Here is a 7,649-nt window from a genome sequence, read left to right on the forward strand (position 1 = left end):
CCCTAAGGGGCAGTATGCCTGGTAACATCCAACTAATAAGCCACATTAGCATGAGTTTCTGTATACACCTGGGGTCCCAAGCTAAGTACCATAGAACACTGAGGGATTTAATCCTGGATCTTCAAGGTACACTCCAAAGGCCATCCCAGAGGGATCTGATGTGGAAACTCTACTAGGGGAACTAGACCCTACTTCGAACGCATATAACTTGAGGACTTAAGGCTGAAAATTCGTAATGTTTGAAAAAACAGAAAAGGAAATTAAAAAAATAAACACAGAGCTGGTAGAAATCATATATCTAGTAAACAGACTTTAAAGCATCATTATAAATGTGTTAAAGAATATGAAGAAAAATATGAACAAAACGAGAGATATGAAAAGATATTTTTAAATGCCTAAATGTGACTTCCATAAACAGATATATAAAATGAAAACTATTACATTAGACACTCCAAAAGAAAATATTAGTGAACTTAAAGAAATAGTAACATAAGTTATCCAAATGAAGCATTGATAAAAATAAGTATTGCCAGGACTTCCGGGAAGATGGCAACAGAGTAACACATACCAGAGGGCAGAAATCAGCCCAGGAGAGTTGCTTAGAGGGAAATTCAACACTGCTAGATCGCAGGAGGAGCATCATAAAGATAAGTAGGCACAGACCCACAAGGTTTTGAGGGGCTTGGGGCTTTTGGTTTACCACAGTGAGGCAGGCTGGGGCTTGACTTTAGCCATGCCACTGTCTCTACCTGAGCCGGGACCATTTGGAGCCCATGCGGGAGCTTAATCTCAACACAGGCACAGCTTGATGCTGCCTCAGGGCAAGGACTAAACCCTTGCAGCTCCACAGGCAGGGATCCGGGCTCAACTACATTGTGACTGTTGTTTCCCTCTTCTCTCTATCCAGTATCAGCAGGCTTACTTTTTAATTTTCTTTGTCTCCTCTTTGTCTCTTTCCTGTTCTCTCACACTCCACTGCTGAACTCCAGACCACTCCTCTTAGCCTAGGGCATTTATGCCTACGCCACACCCAGCTAGGTGAGCTCCACCCTGTGCAACTAGTCTGAGGCTGGGGAAAGCCCTGCAGACCTCCAACAGGGGATTCTCCGTCCAAATTCTTACCCGGGAATTCCTGCCTGTGTGCCTGGGGGCCGAAGGCAGCTTGGCCAACATTCATCAACACTGTAAGCTGCTGCAGGAACCTCTACCCAACCTACGCAACACAAGCAGGAAACCCAACAGCCTTCTGGGGCACTCCCCTGAGAGGGAAGCCACAGGAGGATAACGTGGTAGGTTAATTCCATAGTGAAACTAGTTGTAGGCAGTTCGAAGAAGCATTCCTGCAAGTCTCCCAGAGAGAGCCAGTGCTCTTGGACTCCCTAGAAAATGGCACCTGGCTCCTTTAAAACAAACAGGAGAAACAAAAGGCAATGGCAGAAGATGTCCTGAACATAATGACATGAATAGAAGAAGCAGTCATTGAGTGGCCACAGAAAGAAATTTTCAGAATGCTGCTAGGAGTCATACAGGATTTGAAGGAAACAACACAGAAAAAGGATGAAATGATAAAGGAGATAAAGTCCATACACCAAAGGGAAATACAAGAGCTTAGGGAGGAGATACCAAAAACCAGTAGCAGACACATGGACCTCGAGAATCGACTGGAGTAAGCAGAGAACCGCACCAGACTCGGAGGACAGCCAAGCAGACTTCAACAAATGCGAGCAAAAATCTAGTAAGATCATCAGAGAAGCTGAAGAAAACCTAAGCGCTATGTCTGATGCTATGAAGTGGAACAACATTAGAATTATTGGTTGACCAGAGGAAGACACAACAAAGAAGTCATCTGCAACAACAGTAAGAGAATTCTTGGAGGAAAACTTCCCCAGGTTCATGAATGAAAACCAGGCAACCATTCAGGAGGCTGAAAGAACAGCAGCAAGACTGAAACCCAAATGAAACTCTGCCCCAACTGAAGGAGAAATGCCCACTCTGCCATCTGTAATTCCTTCTTGGTGGAATCAAGATATTCTATATTGTGTCTTTTAAATGTATTTCCCTATTCAGTTGACCAAATTATAAGTTTTAATAAAATCACAAAGTGTTAAATGATAAGAATTAGAATAGTTGGAATACTTTTTATTAAAAATGCCCTCATTAACAAGTGGTGCTGGAAAAAATACCTACCTACAGAAATATGAAGCAAGACCCTTACCTCACTCCATGCACAAGAATAAAGTCAAAGTGGATCACATACCTTGAAGTTAAACCCAAAACTATTAGGGCCATCAATGAGGGAATTGGGACCAACTTGAGAACTTTTGCACAGGGAATACACAGACTATCAGAAATAGGGAAGGACACAAACACAGAGGCAGCATGAATTGACAAATGGCATATACTGAAGATAAGTTACCTGTGTACACCAAAATAATTCACCAAGAGAATAATAAGAGAGTCCACTGACTGGGAAAACATCTTTAGCAATGACACATCAGACAAAGGCCGTATTACTAAAATCTACAATACTCTGCGAGCTTCCAAAAAGAAAAAACCTAATTGCCCACTGAGGATGTGGGCAAAGGACATGAACAGAAGTGTCACAGAGGCAGAAATCCTAATAGCCAATAAACACATGAGGAAATGTTCCTGATCTTTAGCCATAAGAGAAATACAAATTAAAACAACAATGAGATACCATCTAACACCCTCAAAGATAGCTCAATTCAAAAAATCAGAAAGCAAGAAGTGTTGAGGGGCTGTGGGGAGACAGGAACTCTCATTCACTGCTGGTGGACCTGTAAGTATGTACAGCCACTAAGGAAATCGATCTGGTGATATCTAAAACAAATGGAAATCAAGTTACCATATGACCCAGCAATCCTTCTACTGGGCATATACCCAGAAGAGGCAAGAAACAAACCACGGCCAGACATCTGTGCTCCAATATTCATTGCAGCAAAGTTCACAATTGCAAGGAGTTGGAAACAACCCAAATTTCCATCAACTGGCGATTGGATTATAAAACTGTGGTACATACAAACAGTGGAGGACTATGCATCACTAAAAAGCAGTGATGGACATATGAAGCACATCACTGCATGGGAAGAACTGGAGAAAATCATGCTAAGCAAAGTAAGTCAAGCACAAAAGGACAAGTACAACATGAGTCCGCTGAGTTGTGTTAAAAAAAAAAAAAACAATGCAAAAGAGCATAGGGAAAAAGCTACTGTATACAAATATTCATGGGGTAAGGACCAGGTAGTATGGCAGGGGTAGTCCAAACCCAGGGATACATATGGTATCCAACTAAAAAATGGGTGGGGGGATAAAAAGAAAAGGGTACCGGGGGCACAGGGGACTAACCCACCCAAAGGGAGGGTATTGGTTATATCTCCACAGGGAAAGAGGGACCAGACTTCAATCCAGTGCTCTAAGATGTGAATGCAACATGCCAGCATGGAGTAGGGAACCAGTGGAGAGGTCTGAGGGGCTGGCCTGAATCCCAACTACGTGAACACCTGCCCCTCACCCAGAACAATTTACTTCAGAGGATGGCACTGAATCTGCAACTCTGGGAGAGGGACATATCTGATCGGAGCACATGGGAGCAGATGAAGAGGGAAGAAGAGAGAGGGATCACATCCTGGCCCACAAAGCCTTGATGAAGAGATTCCCGCTCAGAGCAGCCAATTCACAGAGAAGACCATATGGCCGGCCCCACTATGAGACAAGACATCCCTAACTGACCCAAAGCCATACAAGGGACAACACTGGAGACACAGTGTGGGAATTCCTCCCAATCTGACCCAACCACACCGAGGCAAGACACTAAGGGCATGGGACAGAACAGCAAGGGGAACAGAGCAACGAAGTCCCCAAGGCATACCAAAAACAGACTTTGGGCCCAGGGCTTAGGCCCCATCAGACTCAACCGGAAAACACTCCTAAAGGCCAACAAACAGTCCTTGAACTAACTGCAAGCTTTTCTTTCTTGTGTGATTTTTTTTTTTTTTTGGTCATTGGCTTGTTCTTATATGTTGTTTTGTTTTATTTGTTGCTTGGTTTTGCTCTGTCTTGTTTTTGTGCATGTTATTATCTCCGCAGGCCTGTCTAAATAAGACAGACTGGCTGAACACCCTCTTGCTGAGGGGTTGTGCGGAGGAGACGAGCCAATTAGGGTGCAGGGTAGCAACGATGAAACACTTAACTTTCATCTAGTTCTTAAATGCTTCCTACCCCGCCCCCCCAATATCATGATCCCAATTCTGCCTTGCAAATCTGGCTAGACCAGAGGATGTACATTGTACAGATAGCAACTGGAAACACAGAGAATCCAGGATAGATGACTCCTTCAGGACCAGTGGTGAGAGTGGTGATGCCTGGAGGGTAAAGGGAATGTGGGGTAGAAGGGGGGAACCAATTACAAGAATCTAAGTGTAGCCTCCTCCCTGGGGGATGGGCAGCAGAGAAGAGGGCGGAGGGGGACGTCAGACAGTGTAACTTAAGACAAAACTATAATAATTTATGAATTATGAAGGGTTCATGAGGGAGGGGGGAGGGGAAGGGAGGGGGAAAATGAGCAACTGATATTAAAGGCTAAATTAGAAGGCAAATATTTTGAGAATGATGAGAGCAACAAATGTACATATGTGCTTGACACAATGGATGGATGTATGGACTGTGATAAGAATTGTATGAGCCCCCAATAAAATAAAGTTTTAAAAAGACAGGCTGGATGAACAATCTGGGGGAGAAAACAATGGGACCGACAGTTCCAGGGGGACATGGGAGAGGGGGAGGAGGGGGAAAGGTAGTGGTCTTAACAAACCCTGGGACAAGGGAACAACAAGTGATCCAAATCGGTGGTCAGGAGGGTGCAGGAAGGCTGGTAGGGTGTGACCAAGGGTAATGTAACCAAGAGGAATTACTGAAATCTAATGAAGGCTGGACATGATAGTGGGACAAGAGGAAAGTCAAAGGAAATAGAGGAAAGAGCTAGGAGGTAAAAAGCATTTACAGAGGTCTAAATACATGCATGTACATATGTACATATATTTATATATGAGGATGTGGAAATAGATCTATGTGCATATATGTATACATTGAGTACTAAGGTAGCAGATGGACACTGGGCCTCCACTCAAGTACTCCCTCAATGCAAGAACACTTTGTTCTATTAAACTAGCATTCCATGATGTTCACCTTCCCAACACAATCGCTGAAGACAAAGTGGGTGCATAAGTAAATGTGGTGAAAAAAGCGAATTGTGCCTGGCTATCAAAAGATATAGCGTCTGGGGTCTTAAAGGTTTGAAGGTAAACAAGCAGCCATCTATCTCAGAAGCAACAAAGCCCACATGGAAGAAGCACACCAGCCTGTGTGACCACGAGGTGTCAAAGGGATGAGGCATCAGGCATCATCAGAACAAAAAATCATATTATTGTGAATGAGGGGGAGTGCAGAGTGGAGACCCAAAGCCCATCTGTAGGCAACTGGAGATCCCAGTGTTGAGAGTGGCAATACCGGGAGGGTGGAGTGAAGGTGGGGTGGAAAGGGGGAACTGATTACAAGGATCTACATATAACCTCCACCCTGGGGGACGGACAACAGAAAAGTGGGTGAGGGGAGGCGTAGGACAGGGCAAGATATGACAAAATAATAATTTATAAGTTATCAAGGGCTCATGGGGAAGGGGGGAGCAGGGAGGGAGAGGAGAAAATGAGGAGCTGATGCCAGGGGGTTAAGTGGAGAGCAAATGTTTTGCGAATGATGAGGGCAATGAATGCACAAATGTGCTTTACATAATTGATGTATGTATGGAATGTGATAAGAGTTACATGAGCCCCTAATAAAATGATTTGTTTTTAAAAGACAGGGAAGAACTTCCCCTGTGGGTTTCTAAGGCTCTAATTTTTTTGTAGAAACAGATTATGAAAATAATAATTTCTAATTTATCAAGGGTTCATGAGGGAGAGAGGATGGGGGAGGGAAGGGGAAAATGAGGAGCTGATACCAAGGGCTCAAATAGAAAGCAAATGTTTTGAGAATGATGATGGCAACAAATGTGCTAAGGTAATTGACACAATGGATGGATATATGGATTGTGATAACAGTTGTATGAGCCCCCAATAAAATCACTAAAAAAAAGACATTAGTCAAAGCATCATTTTGATGAAAATGATCTGGCCTAAAATAAGTAATAGCTCTAGTGTCTTACTAGGTTGTACTTTTGGGTCATTTTGCAAATTTCTATCCATTTAATTTCTTCCATGTTTCAGAATTTGTTAATAAGTCCTCTATACTTTCTAATCAATAATTCACTTTCAGCCAATTATATCACCTGGGGAAAAAAAGGATGCTACTTGAAAAAATGCACATGAGTCAAGTTTCTAAACAAGAGATAAACTAAAAAAAAATTTTTAAGAAATTGTTTGTGATAAAATAATTTTCTGCCAAACTAGCCACAATTCTATTTTAATTATATTCTGTGACATTATTCATCCTGAAACTACTTTCCCAACACTCTGATTCTTTTAAAGTTATATATTAAATTGAATACTCTAAAAAAGAAAAGAAAATGATGGCAACAAATGTACAAATGTGCTTGACACAATGGATGGATGGGTGGATTGTGATAAGAGCTGTATGAGTCCCCAATAAAATGATCTAAAAGAAAGAAAGAAACAGAAAGTCAATTCTTTTATCCCATGGGGCAGTTGGTGGGTTTGCACTTCAGACCCTGTGGTTAGCAGCTGAGTGCTTACCCACTACATCAACAGGGCTTCTTGGGTAACTCATGGATAGTTGTTGAAATGGACTCAAAGATGTATCTAAAACTTACAGTCCAGTTCTAGTCTCCTGGACCAAGCTCAGTACCATCTAATCCATCCTGTAATTTAGGAGAAACAGGAACATTGATGCGGGATAGGCGAACTGCAACATACTATCCTGGAAGACACCCCAGAGATCCTCTGTTTTCAGAAACTTATCCTGATGTGTTCTGGTGGCTCTTTCCGTGGCTCTCAGGTTTAAGCTGGACGAATCACGTGAATTGCAGTAAAAATTACTACTGTCTTGTGGATGAATCTTTCTTTTTTTTTTTCTTTTTTAACATTTTATTAGGGGCTCATACAACTGTTATCCCAATCCATACACACATCAATTGTGTAAAGCGCAATGGATGAATCTTTCAAACACCAAACTCACTGCTAGTGAGTTGATTCCAAATCATCGCAACCCTACAGGCAGAGTAGAACTGCCCCTGTGGGTTTCGGAGATTTGAAATCTTTACAGGAGTCATTGGCCTTTTCTTTCTCCCACAGAGTGGCTGGTGGGTTCGAATACTGACCTTCCTGTTAGCAGCATGATGCACAGCACACTGCGTTACCAGGGCTCCTTAGACAAATCCTAGAAATCTGTTAATATGCCACACTGGTGCCAGGGGGTGAGGTTTGAGAACAAAACAAAAGAGAAAAACTTATTCAGAAAAAACCTCACCAACTTCCCAGAGTTCCACTGGTACCTAAAAGCACTCAGGTACTATTATGCAAATCATATGTACATGGTTTCCATAAAAACTAGTCACAACTGTCAATTAGTGTTCATTTATATGCAATAAAATTCTCATCTAAAACCTATTAAGCCCC

Source organism: Echinops telfairi, unplaced genomic scaffold (genome assembly GCF_000313985.2).
Source record: "Echinops telfairi isolate 266 unplaced genomic scaffold, ASM31398v2 ScPeMD7_3509;HRSCAF=4178, whole genome shotgun sequence".
Taxonomy (NCBI): domain Eukaryota; kingdom Metazoa; phylum Chordata; class Mammalia; order Afrosoricida; family Tenrecidae; genus Echinops; species Echinops telfairi.